Genomic DNA, 12,314 nt, shown 5'->3' with positions numbered 1-12,314 from the left:
GCTGACTTCGGGACCTCTCACTGTCCTTTCTCTAGTTCTGTTTGTTCACCATTTTTGTTTAAAGCTGCTCCAGGATAAATTAAACCCAAGCATAACAGATTTATAACAGGACTGTCTACCAGGCGAACGTCTCTGTGCCAGGGGGAATGTGAGAAGCTTGGGATGGAGAGAATGCCTCTAAATGAATGCTCCCATTGAAGAGACCAGCATCAGGCGCAGATTCCGATTCAGGGAACAGTTCCACTTTGTTTCTCTGACTTTGTATTTAAAACTATCTCTCTGGACTTCCCTCTTTCCTTCCCACTTTAGGGAGCGAAGTCTCCTTACCCACGGCTACCACAGCTCTCTCCTCTGGTAACTTGAGGAGAATTAGGCAAATTCTTCCAGTTCTGAGCTCTTAAAATGGAAGGATGCGAGTCCTAATCTTACTTTATTTGAAATACTTATTTTATTTGAAACACCAGGTAGACCTTAGTTCTTCCAACTGTCTTCCTGGATATCCATGCCCTGGGAACGTGCCTGTGCTGTATCATTCCCTGATGCCTTCACAGTCCTGCATGATGCCGTGACGACTGCTTCTTTGGTTTATCTATTCTATGAGACATTGGTCTACTTTCTGAGAACAACTGTCAACGTGAATACTCACGTTGAGTCTGCACTCAGCTGAGTCCAACATGCATTAGGCACTCTACAGATGCCTTCTTACTGGGTCTTTCAAAAGAAAACATTTGATTCCAGCATGCTGTTATGACCTTGGCCTAGGGGGAAGTGAGGGAGTTGATAGCTTTTGATACAAATGCATCTGAGGAATCAGAGTACCATTATTGGAGATTCACCAGATAGGCTTGAAAGAGGAAATGTGGTGACCTCAGCTAATCTACTTAGGGGAAACAGCCAAAGATTAAGCAAAACCAGACATGGTTGGAATACCTCTTCAAAAGAGAGTTAAAAATATGTGCAGGCTATGCACATAATCCAACAAGTGATGCTTAGGTCACTGTATCCATGGATCAATTTCCTCAAGTTTTATGAGTTAATCTTGTTGATAATATCACTTAAAATCAGAAAGATGGTGATGGGATATGTAGCTGAGCATGCCACGAGTTACTGAAGACATCTGAAGTTCATATAGTTAACCAACCTTGAGATTTATTTAGATTATCACTGAAGAATTGTTTGCATGCCAAAGGGGCTTGTAGTGTGCCTTTTCTAAAAATGACCAAAATATGTTGTAGCAATTTTAAAGCATGGAGTATGCTGTCAATAGAAGTCTTAAAGGCTAGTCTTCTAAATAGATACTAATTAATTCCAGAAATTAAACAAGTATTTGCGTTTTGTATAACCCACATCCAGGAATAGTCCTGGTGGCATTTTCCTTGTTGTAGAATTTTCTGCTGTCTTTGTCATATTAGGATTCTTTCCATGCAAAGCACACACATACACACACACTGTATAAATTATTTTAGTTCCACGTTAACTATAGCAAGACACTCCCAAGTACTTGAAAATGTATGGTATGAAAACCCCTCTGGTTAAATTGCTGTCTCCCACCCTTTGCCCCAGAAGGCAGTGAAAATGGGAATATAAAGAAGAGTTATGCTTCGGCTGGGAAACTTCTACTAGATAAGCTCTTCTTGCCTGAATCATTGAGACAGGAAACAGACGGACTCTGGCTTCCTTGGCTATCAGTGGCTGAGTGAAAGTTATGGGCAGTTATATGAATTGGTAATCAGGGGGCTTTTTAAAGTATGAAAAATAGAATACATTTTTTTGAGACAACATCTTAGTGCATAGCTCTTTCTGTCCTCAAACTTACAAGGTTGATCTCAAATTCACAGATATTTGTCTGCCTCTGCCTCCCAAATGCTGGGATCAAAGTCTTGTGCTACCACACCTGGCTTTAGAATACAATTTTACTTCATACTATTAAACCCTTCCTCCACTGCTAAAAAACAAGCAAAGCTAGATAACCCAGCCAATGATAGAAACTAAGTTGAATTAAGAAGCAATGGGACACTCGTTGACTCTAGAAGAACACTCCAGCTGGTATTTTGTCATTCACCAAGAAAATAGGTGAGAAATTATACTGTATTTAACTTCATGTCTTTTTCTCTTTAAACTTGGTGGAACTGCATGAAGGCATGGAGGTCTATATTTTGAGAAAAGTTTAATCTCAACATTCTTGGATCAGGAGCCATTCTGATTCTCTTAGTGCATGAAGAGCTAGTACAAGGTAGCATTATAAGCTTACATTCTTCCCTGGGGCTTCAGTTAGATTTTTATGGTCAGTAACTTGGGAGTGCTGTATTAATTTCCTTTCTGTTGGGTAATAGACTACCCTGACAAAGGCAAATTAAGGGAGAAAGTGTTTATTTAGCTCACGTTCCAGGTCCTGTTGATTATGGCAGGGAAAGTGTAGTGGCAGGAGATTGAAGCAGCTGGTCATATCATGGCCATGGCCAGAGGAAGAGAGCAATGCATGCCTGAATGCTAATGCTCAGCTTATTCTTTCCATCTTTCTACAACCCAGGATTCCACACCCAGGGAATGGTGCCACCCACAGTGGGTGAACCTTTCTACTTCCACCTTATTATGAAAATCCCCCCAAGACTTGCTTAGAGGCCCATATCCCTGGTGATGGATGGTAAATTCTGCCAAGTGGATGGTGAACTCAGACCATTAAAGGTGCCTTTTGGTGATCACTTGCTTGTTTTATGGATTTTTAAACGTGACTGTAGCCAATATGGTTATAGATAATATCAACTAAACATTACTTATTGAGTTACCAATACCTCTTCCTCAGAAAGTACCCAGGAAGTCATTTAGATATTAGGAATAGAGTAAAAGCTTAGAGGTAGGAAGACTTAGTATGACTTTTGTTGGTACTATAGAAAGCCACTTGATGATCCTGCTGGGAGACCCAGACTCTTCTTATGAATCTATAGCATTGACTCCGCCCCCAGAAAATTTTGAATAATATATAAATTATGGTATATAATATATAATAATATTAAGACTCCTTTTCAAAATGGGACAAAAATGAGCAGTGACATAGACTCTAAATCCCATCTATGTGTAATATCTTTCTTACTTTCTTGTTCAGTCTTTTTGGAATGTAGCTCTTCAGTGGAAGTATACATTTGAAGAGATAATATAAACCAATGTGAGTCCATGGTAATGCTATTTTCTTTATTGGGATGTCTAAGCAGACCTTGGTGTTCAGGGCAATTAGTGGCTTTCTTTGAACATGGCTTCCCTGGTCTGCTAGAATCCATATAATGTGTGATGGTTAATATTGATTAATAATTAACATGAACTTAACAGGACAAGCCTTTTGACATACCTCTCAGGGATTGTCTACATTAGGCTAAGTGAGGTGAAACCCAACTTACCTGTGAGTGACACCATTTTCTGGGATGGGGTCTCAGACTGAATACAAAGGAGAAAGAGAGCTGGGCTGGATAGTTTTAGTCAACTTGAAACTAGCTATAGTCATCTGAGAGGAGGGAACCTTGAGTGAGAAAATGTCTCCATCCGATGGGACTATAGGCAAACCATTGGAGCATTTTCTTAGTGATTGATGGGGGAGGGCCCAGCCCATTGTGGGTGGTGCCACCCCTGGGCTGGTGGTCTTGGATTCTATAAGAAAGCCGGTTGAGCGAGTCATGAGGAGCAAGTCAGTAAGCAGCACTCTTTGATGGCTTCTACATCAGCTCCTGCCTCCAGATTCCTACCCTGCTTAAGTTCCTGTCCTGACTTCCTTCAGTGATGAACAATGATGTGGAAGCATAAGCCAAATAAAATACTTCTTCCCCAAGTTTATTTTGATCAGAATGTTTCGTCATAGCTGTAGTAACCCCTATGTAAGACAAGAACTGAGTACTAGCATTCACCTTTTGCTGCTTCCTGACTGTGGATACAATGTGGCCAGCTGCCTCTAATTCCTGCCATCCTGACTGCCCTATTATGATGTGCTATACCTCAAACTGTTTGCCCCCAATAGCCTTTTTGTCCCTTTAGGTTACTCTTGTCAAGATGTTTTATCACAGCAACAGGAAAAGAAATGAATTCACAGTGTCTTAATGAGCAAACATTAATCCTTCCTTTTTAGGAGAAGAAATGGAGCACAGGATGAAACAAACCCCACCTCCCACCCCACCCCTGGGGGCGGGGGGGGGGGGTTGCAGTGCTTGGAATGGATGTCACAGCCCTGCTAGTCATCCTGATGCCCTTCATTTCTGCAGATTATGAGAGAGACCTCAGAACCTCTCCAAAGCAAACTACCCTTCCAGCTTAGGCCCTCAGGGAAGATCTCTGATGCATTCTCACTTCCTTGATATGCTGTGCTTCATTACAAATACCCTTTCGTGGAGCTTACAAGAAGAAACAGGAGCTCAGGCATAAGTCAGCAATAAGCTGGCTGAGTAACCCTGGGTGAGGCAGCTGCCTGGGCTGGGGTGGGGAGGTGGGGGAAGGGTGGGGATGGAGTGGGGTGGGGGAGGAGGGGTGTAGGGTTGTGGGGATGGGCAGGTGGACAAGAGTGGTCTCGGCATCCAGAGCAGGCTCTTCCTCAGCCCTTGACTATGTTTTGTTCCTCAATAGAGGCAAGGATCAGTCCCATTCTCGTCCATCTTTAGCTCAAGTCTTCCACTCCCTCCTCCAAAATACACAACGTTCCATCTGACTCACTGCTGTGTTTCTTTAACTTCAGGCAGGTGGTGTCACCTGCAAGAGCTGCTGTTTATTTATTAACGGAAAATGACAGTCGTGGGTGCTCTCTGTAGCGCTCATTAGGGACACATGAGAGACAAAGCTCCGCATCAGCGCCAGGGGTGCAGCTGGATGTGAACTTAAGTGTGGCTCACTGCAATCTCACAGCTGAGCGGGCCCCTTCTTTACAGAGATGGGTGATTCCAGCCTCCCCAGTGCCTGGCATGCTCAGAATTACATGTCTAAGACACCAGAATTTATTTGCTGACTTTGTTTATGTGAATTTGTGTTCACGTGCATGCAGTTATGTGTACCTTGTGTGGGCAGAGCCTACAGAGGCCAGATGAGGGTCTAGGATCCTCTGGAACTGGAGTTATGGGTAGTTGTGAGTCACCGTGTGAGTCCTCAACAAGAGCAGTAATGCTCTTAATCTCTAAGACAGCTCTTCAGACCCTCCGTATTTTCTTTATGTAAAGATTTAATTTAGCATATACTGAGGAGGCAACTGAACACTCTCTAGTTAGATTTCATGCTTTCTCCATAGAAGGGAATCCATGCCTGATGCTTAGGCTCTAGGAGAGAACTTACCACAGTTGTGTAGTTAAATGAATATGGTGACAAATTGCTCGCTAATCACTTACATTTATAACCACAGAGGAATCCTACCCTTAGCCTTAATCAGAGACGTTTCTTTGCAATAAATGGCAGTGAATGGAGAGACTCATGGCTGCTCAAAGTACTGAGAAGAAGAGGCAATTGAGTGCTTAGCCCTAAACAAGGTATTTACGCTCCTCTCCCCCCAAATTTAGGGAACACTGTTGAAGAGGGGACGGAAAGAATGTAAGGGTCAAAAGGTGGAAGGGAGAACTTGAAAATGTGTCCTGGGCATGACACAGCCATTGCAAACACGAACAGCAAGGGTTGTCCGCACTGGGCCTTACACAAGCCTGGGCTTGTCAGTAGACAGTCATGGGTCTTACGTAGGCTTAGAGGATCCTATCTCTCCGTCATGAAATATTGGATACTCATGGTTTCTGGGGTAATGAGTCATTGATTATAGTTGTGTAGCCAATGGGAGCCCACCAAGTTTTATTGGATAATTCTAAATCCATGCTCACCCAAACAGGCCTGGTTAAACTCAGTGACTCACAAAACAGCAAACAAGACATGAACGCAGGAGGAGGGGGCATTGGTCGGGTTGGGAGGGGGATCTGAGAGGTAGGAAGTAAGAGCACAGAACGCATCATACACATGTCTGGAATTGTCAAGGAACAAATTTAGTCAGTAACAAAATACAGTCCTGGCCTTGGATAAAGCCCATGGTTGTATAACTTAGAGGAGATTAACTGTCCAGTTCATACACTATAAAAGATAACATGATAGTTTTTGTTCACTTTGCTTACATGCTTCCTTTTTTTTCTCCCTGTCTATTGAGAATAATTAGGGAAAGGTAAGATTGCCTTTTATCACATGATTGAAAGAGATATATGATATATGATTAGATGATAAACAATAACAACATAGGTAGGTAGAGTTAACTAGATTGATTAATAGTTTTAGCTCTTGACTCCTAGCTGTGATCAGTAGATAAATGTTCATTTGATTACAAAGTGAGTATGAAAGAAGAGAATTATCATAGCAAATGTTTTAAAGTCTAAAAGAAAAGTGTGAATAAAAAAGAATTTCCATATTTACTGAAGTTTTTATTTAGCATATATTAGTTATACATAATGGATTTCATTATGACATTTTCATATATATACTGTATTTTGGTCATATTCACCCCCAGCACCCCCTTGTTCCCCTCCTGCTATCCTTTTCATCTTCCTACTTCCTAATCAGTGCTCCCTCTATCTCCACATCCTTTTCTCTTTCAGTACGATTTTGTGCATGAGCGTACATGAGCGCTATTTGCATGACACTTTACAGTGATGACCTGTACTCTGGAGCAGTTTCCTCCAAGTTTAAAGCCTTCTGTTTTACAGGGACACTTCTTAAGACAGATTGTTTATAGTGAGGTGAAATAAAATGAGCCGTCTTATTGGCCTTCCAATGTCGCCAACTCTTCTTGGGCTTCACTGTGTACCTCTGGCTGGCTTGAAACTCTCTTTGTTCACCAAGCAGTCCTCAAATTCAAGGAGATCCACCTGCCTCTGCCTCCAAAGTGACGGGATCAAAGGCATGTACCACCACATCTGGCTCTGATGTCTTTTTAAAAATCACTTTCTCTATTAAAGGCATGGTTGTTTGCTACTTAATACTACTTACAGATATTTTCTGAGATTCCAAAATATTCAGGATACTGTATTAGTGATTAAAATTAGACATTCACAACATACACACACACACACACACACACACACACACACACACACACACACACCTCTGAGACTGGGGTTTTGCACAAAGGTTAAGTTTAAGCTTATGTGATAGATACCAAATTTTGTTTTGTTTTCACTTTGTTTTTAAAACAGGATCTCACTGTGTATCCCTTGCAACTCACAGAGATCCTCCTACCTGTCTCCTGAGTACTAGGATTATATGTCACCATAACCTGCAAAATTGTTCTTAAAAATAGTACCTAACCGATTTCTGTTGCCAAACTTAAGATAACCCATCAACAGATGTTTATGAGTATTCAAATAAAGACACACATGAGTAAATAATGAAATCTAGGCACCACAAAGAAGTCTTATCACAAGCTGAGAGAGAGAGAGAGAGAGAGAGAGAGAGAGAGAGAGAGAGAGAGAGAGAGAGAGAATGGCAGAGTTGAGATAAGAATGACTTTGGCTGCTGCACATGCTTCTGTTAGCTTGAAAGTTACCAACACAATTATATATTATCACAGTATGCCTACAGAGAATGAGGAATCTCCATATTGTAGATAGATGCAAGACAAGATGAGTTTCAGTAGAGGCCAGTCAGGTTCTGGGAATTGGTTTTGCTTATATTTGTGAATACTAGCTAGGAAAAAGTTAGATTTTGTGGAATCCAGGAGTTTGAAGTTGAGGCGTCATTGCCTTGGAGTTGACAGAACCGTACTGGTGTTTTCCTAGGCTGTCAGGAAGCTTGCCACACATGCCTTCCCTGGAACCATTCTGCTTGGTTTCTGCATTTCCTCTCCTCTTGCATCCAAACCACAAGCTCTCTGTTGCTCACCCTGAGAAACCAAAGGAGATCACCACAAAGTGGCCCCATGGATGAAAGCCCTCTGGCCACAGAAACTCACTGGAGCACCAGCCAAAGACACTGTCCAAGGTTTTTCCTAAGAAATGCACCCACGACAACAGCAATCCAATGATGACAAAATATCATCTGGCTTAGTTAGAGTTCTCTGCAACAAGTATTTTTCATAATGTTTTGGCTTTATATAAAAAAATAAAAGACTTTGTGAGAGTTACCACATTGTATAGTGAAACTTAAAACTGTTTGAATCCTGCCCTTCAGATACAGATGGAGGTCTTATGTGAAAATCTCATCTTCATGTTATATTCTAGGAAGCTCTCCAAGCTATGATAAATTGCCATTATTTATTATTATTATTATTATTATTATTATTATTATTATTCATTAATCTCATTTATTGTTCCTTTAAAGAAAATTGACCTTAGAATTAGAGACAGGAGTGTAACCATTATGAAGTTGCTGTGAGCCAGGATAGGAGTTTCATTCTCTCTATTGCTTACCTCCAACTTACTGATTCTCCTGCACCGAGGTCCATAGCAACTCTGAGAATATGTTTGGTTGATATGTCAACCAGGACATGACTATATGGAGATAGTAGTGGGTCTTCCACCCTTACCAATACAAACTACCCCAAGGGACACAGACTAGAGAAGAACGTTTTCATTTATTCTTTTTTTTTTTTTTTTTTGTTTTTTGTTTTTGTTTTTGTTTTTTCGAGACAGGGTTTCTCTGTGTAGCTTTGCGCCTTTCCTGGAACTCGCTTTGGAGACCAGGCTGGCCTCGAACTCACAGAAATCCGCCTGGCTCTGCCTCCCGAGTGCTGGGATTAAAGGCGTGCGCCACCACCGCCCGGCCTTTTTTTTTTTTTTTCCTGGCATGAACTTCACTGATGTCTTGCTTTGCTCAAGGGCAAACACTTTGGTCCTTCAATTTTATTAAGTAACAATTACTGCCTTCATTTTCATTACTCTGCAAAATCTAATTAGAGTAACAGCATTACAGCTCTGACCTGACAGAATTCTAGCCCCAAACCAGGGAACTGCTGTTTGAATGGATCTCTATAGCCTGAGAACAGGTTGTACAATCATTTGACATTGTTCAGGGCTGCGAATAGCTGTAGGCTTCACTGCTCCCATTTGGAGGCATGAAGCATCTGGAAGAATCGTTGTGTAGCATGCACGTACACACACACACACACACACACACACACACACACACACACACACACAAAGCATCAATAATTTGAGATTCAAGCCACATGGGGCTTGTTAACTGAGAGAGACTGAGAAAAACCTCTCGGTGGGATTGGGTCTCAAGTTTCTTATCTAAAAGGATAGAACCAGAATACTGTGCTCATCTCAAATGGCTGCTACGACACTATATAAAACAACTGACACACCGTAAAGACAGTTTTGAAAAAAGTTGAGTTTTCTCTAAGACCAATGTGACTGCAGAAATCAACTTGTAAAAAAGCTTGCAGCCAAGGATGATAAGTCATATGCACAGCAGGCCAAAACCCTATCACTACACTCACAATGTGATGATAAATAAAAACTTGTTTCCTCTATATTACATTAAAAATAATCAAGTAAGCTAACAGAAGAGTGTGACAGAGGTCAGAATGAATTTCTGTCACAGCTTCTCAAAGGGATCACAAGACAACCTGTAGACGTTGTTGGCTGTTCTACGGCATTTTCCTGGAAAGGAGGGCTCTTTACCGGTACAGGGTCACATCTGATGGAGGACAGGGAAGGGGAATAAATATAATCTCTGAGGAGCCGAGCAAACGCTTTGAAAAGGACTCTTCACCCTTTTACGCTGGCAATGGACACAGCATTGCTCCTACTGTGTATCCTTCTTTCTGAGAACAGTGGCACAGAACATGGGTTTTCAGGCCAGATACAAGCTAACTCAAAGGGCACCTCATGTTCATGAATCTGTGACGTGGGCACGTTGTATAGGTTTGTTTTATTAGAACTAATAAAAAGGTTAGTAAACGGCATTTTATCATTTCTTCATCTAATGTTTAGTACAGGTGGACCACTCTTCTGAGACGTGGTCCTCCTTATTTCAGCTTCCTCTGTTGCTTCTGGTGTTTAGGTAAGACTGATAGCACAGGACTAAAGTTAACGTGGGACAACTGACTAAGAAAGTGGGCATGGTGATTCATATACAAATTCCTACTTGTAAGGCCTTTGTTGCCATATTCTTCAGCTGTGCATGGGCAGGCCAGCGAAAAGAAGAAATCCTTTGTTTAACAATGTTTAACTGACCACGTTTCATGATGGCTGTTTTTATATTAATTGTGTAAATACTGGGAATTGTGGCTGCCTTGCAATTGGTGCCAGACCGGGCTAACGACATTTTAAAGATAACTGTGAAGTTAACAGAACCCGGGATTGGAGGGCAAAGGGAGACTTGTTGCTGCAGATTGCTCAATTATTTCTTAAACAACAAGCCACTCAGACTCCAAGCCAACATGGGTCTGTGTAGTTGTAGATAGTGGAACTCTGATAGAATGGATTGCTAATGGTTTTGGCTTAGAGCCTCATTCTACTAAATCCCTTGGATTTAGGTGAGTGGACATTAGCTGGGATGCATGAGATGGTAAACTTTTGAGTTCCTAGAGATGTGGTAGCATCAGTTACATTCTCATTAGGGACCATGGGTTTGAAGGGCATGAAATGAAAAGTACTGAGTCCTAACCTCAGAATGAACCGAGTTCACTAGGCCATACTTCCTTTTATCCCTGCCTGTTTCTTCTTCCTTTACTTCCCATCGAAGACGTGTGTAGCCCACCGCTTATGTCTTTGGGTTGTAGCGGCACCCAGCTGGCCCCAGGAAGGGCACAATCAGGGACCAGTGCAGAATCTGTGTCGGTGAGCAATGTTTGCATTGCTGGCGTGGCTCTCTAGATTATGCTGTTCTGTGTACTCAACTCTATGACTCACCAGAAAGACAACAGATTGGGAACAAGGCAGACGTGAGTCCAGTTCTGGCTCTGCCTCTGACCACAGCATCACCATGGAAAAAAATTCAGTGAACTTCCATGGTTCCAGCTTCCTAAGATGTCAAAGGAATGACAGTGCCAACCTGCCCTCCATCACCCACTCTCAACAATAATCTCTCCCTTGCTAATATCCAATGGACAGAAAATGCAGATCTACTGCACTGACCTTCCAGTATGAGCTAGATGCTGCACAGAAAGGACACGAAAGCCCTGCAAGGCAGCCTACAGCACTGTGAGTGAATCTAGCCAGTATATTTTAATGCCCTGAAGCCTTTGCCTTGTACAAACCTGCCTCTGTAACTTGTGTTATTTACAGACACATTCAAGGCTGCAGCAAGAGACACATTTAACATTTTGCAGGGTATCATCATGGAACTCAGTTCTTCATCATTCCCCAAGATGTTCCTGGGAGGTAGCCCAGACTTTCTCCAAATCACAAGTGAGGTTTAATGTCTGCAATGGTCTCAATTCCTGCATCTAGTTAACCATGAAGGCTGCTAAAAATTTGAGCCACAAACTTCACCTGAGGGGATTCACATCGTAGCTGTAAATGATTGACCAAATAAGTATCACACATCACTCTGTTTAGTGCATGGCCCAATCTGTTCCCTAAATGGAGTTCAGAAGAATGAGGCTTCCCTACCACCAACCACCTGACTAATAATTGTCAGAGGTGGAAATATTACAGGTCTGTGTAGTGGCAATATGCCATTTCTGCAGCTAGTGGGGTTACTTACAGTCAGACTAAAGAAGAGAGGTTATATTTGTTAAAAATAAAGTTTCTGGAATGCGTAGAATTGAGAGAATTGAGGGAATTTCTAGCCCTTCCCCATTATTTCTATATAATCTTGTTCACTTCCGAGACTCAATTAATACCTTGTTGGACCATTAGACTGTCTTTCCTGGGTAGTGATAGATGAGGCTCTCTACAAAGCCACAGTCTCTTGTGCTTGTGGTGAAACTAGGCATCAGGTCTGTGTGTAAGTCTCAATTGAGCTAATAAATCACTGAGCTGATATGGGCCTTGGGGTCCTTACCACTCAGGGAAGAATAGTCTTTTAGGGGTTAAAAAGGTGTATGGGCTCTGGCTTCAGGCCTTTTATATAACCATGTGTGTATTCTATGGGTCACTCAGGCAAGGACTTTGGTGGTCTCCTTTAAAGGTAAGAGACAGCACCGAGTCTGTAAATGATTGACCTGGCTGCCCTGGTGATAAGCTTAGGTAAATAGACTTGATTCTGCTCCAGGAATTTCAGGACTTTTTAACCCCCTAAGCTTCAAAGCAGGAAAGTGCATGTGGTTTTCTGAGAAATCCTGTCACTTGGCCTCTGAATGGACAGTATATCCCTCAGAATTACATGTGTTTTCCTCTCTGACTTGTCTTGTAAGCAGAAAGAAGCATGTAATT

This window comes from Peromyscus eremicus, chromosome 12 (genome assembly GCF_949786415.1).
Source record: "Peromyscus eremicus chromosome 12, PerEre_H2_v1, whole genome shotgun sequence".
NCBI classification, from domain to species: domain Eukaryota; kingdom Metazoa; phylum Chordata; class Mammalia; order Rodentia; family Cricetidae; genus Peromyscus; species Peromyscus eremicus.
Note: the sequence above shows the minus strand (reverse complement) of the source record.